At 36.7% G+C, this 11,266-nt stretch overlaps 2 pseudogenes; both read right to left on the reverse strand.

The window, feature by feature from the left end:
- Positions 1-381: 381 nt before the first annotated feature.
- Positions 382-729, reverse strand: LOC106733808 (40S ribosomal protein S26-like; annotated as a pseudogene).
- Positions 730-3,279: 2,550 nt separating this feature from the next.
- On the reverse strand, positions 3,280-5,755 carry LOC102487012 (40S ribosomal protein S25 pseudogene; annotated as a pseudogene).
- Positions 5,756-11,266: the final 5,511 nt, after the last annotated feature.

The raw sequence follows: 11,266 nt of genomic DNA on the forward strand, positions 1-11,266 counted from the left end.
TTTGGGAAGCCGTTGGGGTCTTTGGTTTCATTAACCCTCAATTTCAGAGGTTAGCATGGAATCAGAAACTCCAAACTCCCTTCAGAGCTCAGGACATTTCTGTCTCTAGTGACCAACTCCTGCATTGAGGACAAGGCCCCAGTGGAGGACATGAGATGCCTTCAATGGGCATTGTCCAGTACCCAGGCTTCCCACTTTGGAAATAGAGTCTCTTTTGAGGCAGAAGCTACGATATGGGCTTTTTTCAGATCTTGCCCATGGGGGAAGATCCCAGTTTTCATGATTATCATGAGTGACTTTTTTTTTTTAAATGTATAATCGGCGTTTTATTTTTTTCCCCCAGAGGACAGACAGTTCTTCAGTCCTTAAAGTCTCAGCTCCTTACATGGGCTTTGATGGAGGGCAAGGGGCAGCACCCGCAGGTCTAAATCAGGGTAGGGGTGATAGGTCCTTGCGAGCTTCCTGAGATCGGTTCCTGACTACCTTGCTATGAATGGCGCAAGTCACACAGTAATGTAGCTTCACATACAGCTTGGGGAGCACATAGGCATCGAAGACACTTGCTTCGGAGATGTCCCTGACAGCTGTGGCCTCTACTACATTTCAGATGACGAACTTCTTAATAGCCTTGTCCTTGGGCACGCACCGGGTGCAGTTCGTGCAGCGAATAGGCTGCACATGGCCACAGCCCTTTTTGGCAGGGCCGTTGTTCCTTCTTTTCTTCGTCATCTCGAAAGTGAGGCCGCAAGAGAGATGAGTGACTCTTAAGTGCTCTTTGAGTGAAAGTTAAATCAAAGGTTAAGGTGAGTTGCCAATTTCTTATAATAGTTTCCTGAATTACCTGTGAGTTTTCCTAGATCTGTTCTGATGTGTGAGAAATCCTACACTGAGAAGAAAACCCAAGCTCTAATAGATCTGGTAAGGAGTGGAGCCCAGTTTGTAGGTTTTACAAAGCATCTGCCCTGTTGACTGTATACAAAAGCTCTAGCTGGAGAATGCAATCATAATTTAAGCTTTTATTTTTATGGTTAAACCTCTTGGTCATCTAACTCGTATTTGGGTAAGGTCTAGATCTCTCCCAGTCTCTGAGAATGTAGTCAAGGGGAGAGTCCAAAGAGGAAGAAGCTCAACTAAAGAGAAAACAGAAGGTGTTCAGTATGGCAGGAAGGGAGAAAGCAGCCAGGAGCTCCAGCCTTAACTCATCCCACCCCATGACTTGAGACTCATCCAAGCCAGTTCTGTTATCTTCATTATAGGGCTGCCTGAATATCTGTCATATGTGGAGATGGCTGGCCAGTCTGAATTGACTTTTTGCTGCTTGGTAAGCAAACATGCCAAGGGTAAACTGGAGCACTTTAGCCTAAAGGGTAGGTGAGTTGTTACAGGATTTTTCTAAGGGAATTTCTAATGGGAGTGCCTTTGCAAAGAGATTTTTACCAACTACCCATGCTTATCTTTTCTCCCCTACCCTGGAAAATCTGATATCTCCTGCAAGAGCCATTAAACTTGTAAACTTGCACATATCCGTATTGACTAGAGTTTTCAATATTTAGCAACCTTAACTTTTAGCATATATCAGTAGCTTGTGAACATGTACAAATAAAGGTAACAAAATCTGTTTAACAAATTTCCCAGTGCTGAACTGAACAGTCTTATTAGACCAACCCAATATTTTTCACTCCTAGAAAATCTAAAAGACCAAAAATAGAAATAAGTAAAGCATGTTAACTTACTAATGAGAGCTATAAAGAGGACTCAGGGAGAATCAGGCAGCCATTCTCTCCATGAGTCCATGTTTAACATGTTCTTTTATTTTTGTGTGTGTGAATGTGTGTTACTATCCAGTCTTCATTTCAGCTTGCAGGACTCTCCTTAACATTTCTTGTAGAGTAGGTTTACTAGTGATAAGCTTTCTCAGTTTTCATTGCTTTGAGAATGTCAAATTTTCCTGTTTTTGAACTAAAGTTTTTCCTGGTGTGAAGATTTGGGTTGATAGTTCATTCATTCAATACTTTGAACATGATAACTTTGCTTACTAGGTTTCATACTTTTTGATATCAGATATTTCTCTTGAAAACATCTTGGATCTAATGAATCCCTTCTCTTTTGCTGCTTACAAGATTCTCTTTGTCTTTTAATGATTTGATTGTAATGTGTTTCTTCATGAATCTCTGAGTTTTCCTACTTGGAGTTTGTTGTGCAACTTAGATTTGTAAATTCCTGACTTTCATCAAATTATGAAATTTCTCTGGTATAATTTTTTAAAATATTTTTTCTGTTGCTTTTTCTTTCCCTCCCTCTAATGGGCTTATATACTGTGTATGTTTATATAATTGATTGTGTCCCACAGGTCCATCAGCTTTTTTTTTTTTTCACTATAGGGTGCATGCGCTCGCCAGACAGACAGAGAGAGACAGAGAGACAGAAAGCGAGAAATCACCCCCCAGGAGGGATGGTCACGCCGCAATCCCTTCTGCTCCATTCTCCTCTCGGGATCTTGGGCATGCACACACACGCGCCTGGCGTGAGTTTTAAGCCACCGGGTCCGGGACACGAACCGCGGTCGACTACGTGGGAGTCCAGCGACATAGCCATTACGCTAACTGCTGGTTCCCAGCTTTTGTTTATTTTTTAAAAGTTTTATTCCTAGACATAGAGACCCTCAACAGGTTTTTCAAATCACAATCTACTCCCAGTTTCTACTGCCCTGGATCACAGACACACGTGTATATGCTAGGCATGGTCAGAGAAATCCCAGGACCTGAACCAAGAACTTTCCTCATGTGGATTCTGCTCTGCCACCACCTACCCCACTTCTGTTTATTTTGCTTCATTCTTTTTTTCTTTCTAAGCCTCAGATCATAGAATTATTGTCGACTTATTCTCAAGCTCATTATTTTCTCTGCCTCTCAAATCTGCTGTTGAACACTTCATGAATTTTCCTTTCAGTTATTAAATTTTTCAACTCCAGAATTACTATTTTGTTAGCTTCTTTTCCATAGTGGTAAAGAAGATATAATATCTACCATGTTTAAGTTTGTAGTTTATTAGTGTTAAGTATATTGACATTGTTGTGTAACAGATCTCCAGAACATCTTCATCTTGCAAAACTGAGACTTTTGTTAGCTACCTTTTAAATTTCTATCTCTGTGAATTTTACTATTTTAAATATGTAAGTAGAGTCCTGCAATATTCTTTTGTGACTACGTTACTTCACTAGCAAAATATTCTTAAGGTTCGTCCATATTGTAGTATATAACAAGATTTCCTTCTCTCTCTCTCTTTTTTTTTTTTTTGGTTTAATGAATTTTTATTTTTCCAAATGTACAGTTGGTTGTGACTGTTTGTGCATCTTCATCAGCAGCTGGGGTATCTCCACCCTTAATTATTCTGGTATAAATTACTTGTACTCTGTGCTTTGAAATTAGTTTGATAAGTTCTTTACTAAGAAGCTCCTGTTGATAAGTTCTCTACTAAGTTGCCCTGGCCAGGGAACTACTAATCTTCAGCCTCTCAGAAACCACAGCTGGGGTTATGAACTTATATTTGGGAACTTCCTTGCAGAGTTTGTCATATGTAGCTTTGTCAAACAAAACCAGGTGATTAAGCTTGTCCCAAACTTTGCCTTTGGACCACTTCTTCTTTTTGGCATTGCCCCCAGATTTGTTCACTGGGTCTTTGTCCTTTTTGGCCCACTTCCCGGCGTCTTTCTTCTTCTTGTCACCCCTGGGCAGCCCCTCGAAGCCAGGAGAGCAGAAGAGGCCACAGCAGCCTCGCTAAGATGTTGGACAGAAAGGAAGCAGCACTCACCCCAAGATTTCCTTCTTTTTTAAAGCTTAATAATATTCCATTGTATGTATATACAATGTGTTGTTTACCCACTCATCTGTGGATAGACATTTGGATTGTTTCTACCTCCTGACTACTGAGAATAGTGCTACTATGAATGTGGCAATGTAAATATCTCTTCAAGACCTTACTTTCAATTCTTTTGGATGTATAAAAGATGTGCGATTGTTGGATCATATAGTAGCTCTCCTGTTAAATTTTTGAGGAACCACCATACTGCTTTCTATAGCAGTAAGCCATTTTATAATAATATCAACAATGCTTAAGTGTTCCAATTTCTCCATTTCCTTGCCAATGCTTATTATTTTCTATCTTTTTTAAATAGTAGCTAACCTAATGGGTTTGAGATGATATATCATTGTTATTTTCCCTATATTTCTCTAATAAGTTGTGATGTTAAATTCATTACTTTGGTATAGCATCCTTGGATGAATATCTACCTAAGTCCTTGGCCTATTTTTAATCTCTCTTTTTTCTATTTTCAAAAAGTGTATGTGCTCACCAGAGAGGGAGAAAGAACCTCCTATGAGGCCTGGTCATGCCACAATCCTCTTCCATCCATTTCTCTCTCCTGTCTTAATTTTGGGCATGCATACACTTATGCCCAGGGTGTTTTTTAGGCTCCTGGGTCCAAGGCCTCAACCATGGTCAAGTATGTGGGATATGAATCCATTAACCACTGAGCTGCATAGCTGAGCCCCTTTCCCTTTCAGTTTTATTAGAAAGTATTTTTTGCTATAGGGAATGTGTACTCACCAGAGAGACAGAGACAGAAAGCAAGAAATCACCCCCTATGGGGGATAGCCACACCACAATCCCTTCTCCTGCATTCTCCTCTTAGAATTTTGTGCATGAATGCACACGTGCCTGGCATGAGTTTTAAGCACCAGATTTGGGACTCAAACTGCGGTCAACTACATGGGAGGCCAGTGATGTAACCATTATTTCACCTGCTGGTCCCATTGTCCTCATTTAAAATAATGTTTTTTATTACTTTTGATGGTTTTATCTAAGTCAGAAGTTTTGTCATCCAGGTCAGAGGTTCTGTCTTCTGCGTGGTGCAGTCTGCTATTAATTATTTTGAGGGAGGTCTTGATTTCTTTTATTACCGTCTTTGTCTCTAGAAGTTCTGATTGGTTCTTTTTTATAGTGACTATCTCTTCCTTGAAATCCTGTAAAGACTTCCTCATCTCTGTCATCATGAATATTCTGATTCTTTTTCTAACATTCCTGAAAATTCTTCATTGTTGTTTGTGATTGAAGAAGAGTTTTTTACTTCATTGAAGGAGAGATATTTCTTTGTTTTCCCATATTTCTTATGCCTCTGCCATAGCCTCTAGTCATCTGATGAATTATACACTTCTTCCTACTTTTCTGGTGTTGATTCTGTAGCGTCAGGGGGGAGGATAGCTTTATTTCTCAGACATGTTCTTGCTACAGGGTATTGTCTTCCAATCAGAGAAGGGTGTATATAGCCAGCTTTAATTTTGGATTTATTTCCGTCTCTCAGGACATGGAGGTGCACCTGGAATTGCACTGGAGAGATTGAAGTGGAAGAGGCAGTAGGAATAATGCAGTGCGCTAGCAGTTCAGTAAACTATAAAATCTCAAAATGCTTCTTGGTGGGCACAAGGCAGCAGAGGTCTGGGACAGTCTTCCTGCCTCATTTCTTGTCCCTCTGAAAACTACTGCTGCTCTCTGCTCCATGGTACAAGGTTGGGAGATTAATGGAGGTGAAGGAATGTGTTAGGGGCTGGCCTGGGATGTACCCGGGACAGTTGAAAGGCAGCTATAGGTCTGAGGTGATTTTACTCCTTCTGTTTGTCTTCCTCACTGCTGTTGCTCCCTGCTCGGTGGCACAGGCTGGGGAAATGAATGGAGGTTTATGGTTAAGTCGTCGATCCATTTTGATTTAGTATTTGTATATTATATAAAGTATGGTTCAAAAACCATTCATTTACTTCCAGATATACAATTTTCTCAGAACTATTTGTTATATAAAGCTTATCTCCCCATTGAATGACCTCACTTTTTTCAAGAATCATCTGACCTTATGTGCAAGGAATTGTTTGTTTCTGGGCTCTATTCTACATCATTGGTCTGTATGTCTTTTTTTATCCCAGTACCACACGCTTTTGATTACTGTAGCTTTGTAGTAAGTTTTGAAATCAGGAAGTGCATGCACAGCTACCTTTAAACGTCTGAATTTTCCTAAGATTCTCATCAGTTTTTCTCAGGACCATGTTTATTTTACTTTAATCTTCTACCTGTAGTTTTTTGCATCATACTGGTGGGTCCAATTATTTTCCTAATTTTGGAGTGGGTGTGAAGGTCAGGAGATTCTTTGTCTAGAAGCTCCCAGCTATGACATCCATTTTCTTATCCTTTTCCTGGAAGATGGTGGTGCCTGGAAAAAGCCTTTGTTTTGGGTCTAGGTCAGGCTGCCTAGGTCAGTCACTGAGCAACCTCTGCAAGAGGCCTCTCAGTTGGTTTTTTCCCTATGTTTGGAAGTAATCTGGATCTTGTTTTTTTAAATTCAGTTATAACTTGGTTTAAATTCTATTCTATATTCAAAACATGGTAAAAGTGTGTGTGTGTGTATATATGTATGTGCACACATTTGTGTGTGGACATTTAGATATGTTTGCTGTTTGCCTGGCTAAAAACGGATGATAGATATGAAAAGAATTTTCTTGAAGAACCCTTGTAGATAAGTCAGCCTAATTAAAAACTGATATGCTGGCCATCCATTTCTGAAGCTTCTGTTTCTCTCTTGAATCCTATTTCTTTATTGTCATGTTTCAGTCAAACGAACCCTTTTCCTTGAATCTCTCACTAAATGCAATTAGGTCTTTAGGACTTTATTTTTTTTTTTATGTGTTTTCTCTCTGGTCTGGAGCCTGTACTCTTTTGCATTAAACTCATTGATCACTTTGGCTTTTGGGATACCAAGTGTTACATTTATACAGTGAGTGGACATTTGATCTTTGGTTATATGCTGATTACCATATGGAACTGACTTTCTTTTTGTTTTCTTTACATGCTTTCGTTAGAAAAAGTTTTAAATATCTGATTCAGTCAGAGAAACTGACAGCAAGTGGCAATTTGTTAAGAGGAGAAGTAACTTCCTAAATGAGTCAAGGAACTTTCAGAGCCAGTCACCTGTCTAATTTGAGTGGATTTGTTAAGTAGGTCCTATGCTATCTGCACATTTAGTAAAATAGTACAAGAAATTTCTATAATTTTCTGTTCCCTTGGTATCCATTTTAGTCAATATTCTTTGTCTTTAAAGTGCAAATTTCCTAATCTACCTTCTAGAATTGAATAGAAGACTTGAGCTATATGTGAGGATAATCAAACTTGTTCCAGGTAGTGATGCAGTTTGACTTATAGTGTTCTTTCAAACTAATGAGTTTTATAGTCTCTTGACTAAAATTCTAAAATAAAAGTTATAATTCTTTGACTCTGTATTATATGTGTGTACATATATGTGTGGTATGTTGTGCTTATGTGTATGTTTGTCTGTATATGGTAACAAATTGATTTAAATGTATACTTATAGGTTAAAATATGCTCAAATGCTATTCAAGTTCACGTGACTTGGGTAAAATCTTTAAAGCTGATTTAGAATTGTTAAATATGAATCAAAATGTCTTCAGAACTGTTAGCATGTGAACCAAGGGCCTAAATGGCCTCTGTTATAAATGGCCATTCTTAGTGCCACATGGACAGTTAGGTTACGGAAAAACTGGGGAAACTGAGAACTCTCTTGTGTTTGGTGATTCAGTCTTTAGATAAGATGAGACTAGCTAATGTAAGGCTAGCTTGGTTTTCCTTTACCTCAGAGGAAAGCACCTTACCTTGTTTTTTCATAAGTAACTCAAAGATAATGGTTAAAAACAAATTGGGTAAATGTAAATGGAGTAAATGTTTGTAATTGGACTTGTCATCATTTTTACATTTTTCCAAGTGATTTAAATTTTAAAGGCATGGTATGTTAAATTGTTTTAATGATTGCTTGAGTTATTTCTAAGTTTAAGTGTTGTATATACTTTGACATCATGTTTTATATGGCATAAGTCTGAAATGTAACTTGATCTGTTAACAGCTTGTGTTGTAAAAAAAAATATTTCTAGATATTATAAAATGGATGTTAAAATTTCAGAATAATGGTAACCAAAGCTAGAAATTAGAGAAATAATTATGTACTCAAAATATACAGAGAAAATTAAGATGTTTTTGGTGAACAGGAAATGAAAATAGATGTGAGGGTGTGTTTTTGTTCCAGAGGATTGTCTAATGTGGAGGATGTTTGAAATTTGTTTTAGAGTAAGTAAATGAAAAAGAAAATATGGATAAAACTAAGTATAAAAAGTTGGGAAAAAGGAAATGTGGAATCTTAAGGTAAAACTAACTAGAATTGACTAAACTTATCCAAAATTCTGTTAAAGACTAAAATTTGTTTTGTTTTTATATAATGGTATCAAAAATTAGTAAAGTTTTTTAAAAAATACTTTTTGAGTATAAGAAAAAAATAATTCTGTGTGACTTCTACTATCTTAATCAGGTTATCTAGCTATAATAGTTAAAAAGTCTGATTCTAATCTATTAAAGAGCAGTTTTTTTATGGTAATTGTTTGAAATTTTTTAATTGTCACCTTGGTTAAGTAAACAACAGTCACAATGCCCTGATCCTGTTTTAATCAAGTGTTGTAAACCTTTGATATTTGTCAGACATCCTACATCAAATTTCAGTTCCAGTTTAAGGTGTTTTGTTTTTTTTTTTACCTTAAACTAATTTTTGAAAATTATTAACAGAGCCCTTGGATGTCTGAGACAGATTAGACTTTCTGACATGTTGAAATTATATGGGAAATATTGTCAAATAAGAAATGGTGTTTAGCTCTCTATATACAAATTTGTGTCAATGGGTGTTCCAAAATTATATGAGATCCTTAAATATCTGTTATATATCAGTGTATTATTAATCATACTTGTAATGCTAAATAGTTCTAATGTAGCTTGTCACAGAAATTATCAAATTTGTCTACTTTGGGTTATAGTAAAATCAGATCTTGAACCAGGGCCATTTTAAATTTTGTTGTCTATAGTTAAAATGCTTTATTCTGATGCTCTTTCTAAAACATTTTGTGATAAGCTACAATCCAAAAAATTGCCTCTTTTAAGGAAATTAGTGAAAAAGACTCTTAAGTACTCTTTTTAAAGAATTGTTTATGTAGGTTTATTTATTATTATTGTTACTATTTGATTTGAGAAGAGACAAATCAATATAGACATCCCTATCTCAGTAGGGATAGTGAGAAGGCAGGCCACCAGGTTTGGGACTCAAACTGTGGTTGGCCATGTGGGAATCCAGTGTCTTGGCCATCATGTCACCTGCTGGCCCCCAATAAAGTACTCTTAAATATAGGTTTTTGATAACTTTGAGATTATATCTCTGAACTTCCAGGATTTAAATGGAAAGATTGGACCATAACACTGCAAACTCAACAAAAGAGAGATTAATTACATGAGACTGAACTGGTGAAATAGAATTTTTTTACTTATGACTAAAACATTACTGATTTTCTTCTATGATTTGTCTTCTAGATTTAAGGATTTTTGTCTTCTTGAGCTGTTGATAGGCTCAACAATTTGTTAATTTTTTTCCTTTTGAAATTGTAGCAAACTTTTCTCTCTTTCTGATCCCCTGGAATTGGAGAATATTGTTGAGCATTCTTATTTTGTGACAGTATGGTTGTTTGCATAAGTTCAGTAATACTTGTTGCCTTGCATCAGAAATTGGAAACACTGGTTATTGCCAGGGCTTTGACTGGTATGTCATATCTGGAGATATGACCAGAAAGCTAAGGAACTAAGGTTGATTTCAACGAAGCCAACAGTTGCTCTTGGAAAGATTGCCTGGTACCACAAGCAGTTCTGCCTGGCAGGCAAGTAAAGAATGTCACTTCCTGACAGGCCCCAAAGTTCCAAGTACAGGTACAGTCAGGATGGATTCCTGGCTTGGCTCAGTAGTCTTGTGAGGCTTCTTAAAGAGTCTAATCTGAAGTTTTTTATAAAAGCCAACTAAATTGATTAGTATTCTTATTGTACTTTGTGCAAATAACGGACCAAATTAAGACTAAACTTATTTGCAAATAAGTTAGTCTTACTATGTTTTTTTTGGTAAAAAGGGGGAATGGAAAGAAGAAAAATGTTTCTCAAAAAAAACTATAGTGCATTTATCACTAGATTTTAGCTCTGTACATATTTGTTTGAGTTTTTAGTATCTACCTAGTGTTTGGACAGAATTCTTTATTTCCTGGCTTTAAGTCTTAAGCAAGTTTTTTCACATTTTAAAATTTTGATTCATTAAAGCTAAAACTGCTTTTCTTGAAATTTTACACACTGAGGATGATCAATTAGATACACTCCCCAAATCACCACAATAACTGGAGTATAATGAGTGTAAATGCAAATGACAGGCCCGAAAATTCTATCGGATCACCTCAGCCTTTTTTTTCACTGTATTTGATTGGCAAAATTTGTCTTAGATCATAAAATAGTTTTGAATTATATCTTGGCTTATTAAAGAAGTTCACATGATGACATTTCATGTTGCACTTACAAATCTTAGGTAAAAAAGTACTAAGCTACCTGGCTACTGATAAAAATAGGCTAGTGTTGATGTAAAAAACCAACTCTGTGAAAATAATAATGCAGTTTATTTCTAAGTAAAATACGAGTGACCTAGGCCCAGAGAGGAGGCAAAACATGTCTTTCTTCAGGTAATCAGGTATAAGGGTTCCTTTTATTTGATTTTGAGAGCAAGAGACTAAGTTTGGAATTTAGTGAAAAGTGAAGAGTTTTTCTGTTAGTCTGGCCCCAAAAGACAGGACATGTGGAATGGGAGGGGGACTTGTAAGTTATGTGGGTTTTATAGTTTTTAAGTTGGTGATTAAAAAAGGAAGGTTGCTGAAATCAGAAAAGAATGTACTTTACGAGAGATGAAGAAACTTTATATATATATATATATCACAAAGATACTACTTCAGGGATGGAATGTAGGAAGACTCCTGTCAAAATGGTCTGTTAATGTTTGTGGGCATGACTCCCTCCGGGCACCCTGGAAAGGATTTTGAAAAATAGGAAAATGCAGTCAGACTTCTGTCCTTATCAGCAACTTTGTTATCTTGTTTTATATCTTAATTAAATGTGCTTTCAGATTTGAAAATATAACAGTAGAAGTTAGTGCTAGCATAATAATATTGAAAAACTAAGGGGAAAATTCTGAATATTTTGAAATAAATGCATGCTATTTCCTACAATCCTGACCTCTGAAACTACGTCCTCATTCAGCAAGAAGCAGCCAGATTGGTCATTGCCCATTTTCCCTCAGGATTGGGAGGCTTTTCTA

The sequence above is a fragment of the Tupaia chinensis genome, unplaced genomic scaffold (genome assembly GCF_000334495.1).
Source record: "Tupaia chinensis unplaced genomic scaffold, TupChi_1.0 Scaffold145156_1, whole genome shotgun sequence".
Lineage (NCBI taxonomy): Eukaryota > Metazoa > Chordata > Mammalia > Scandentia > Tupaiidae > Tupaia > Tupaia belangeri.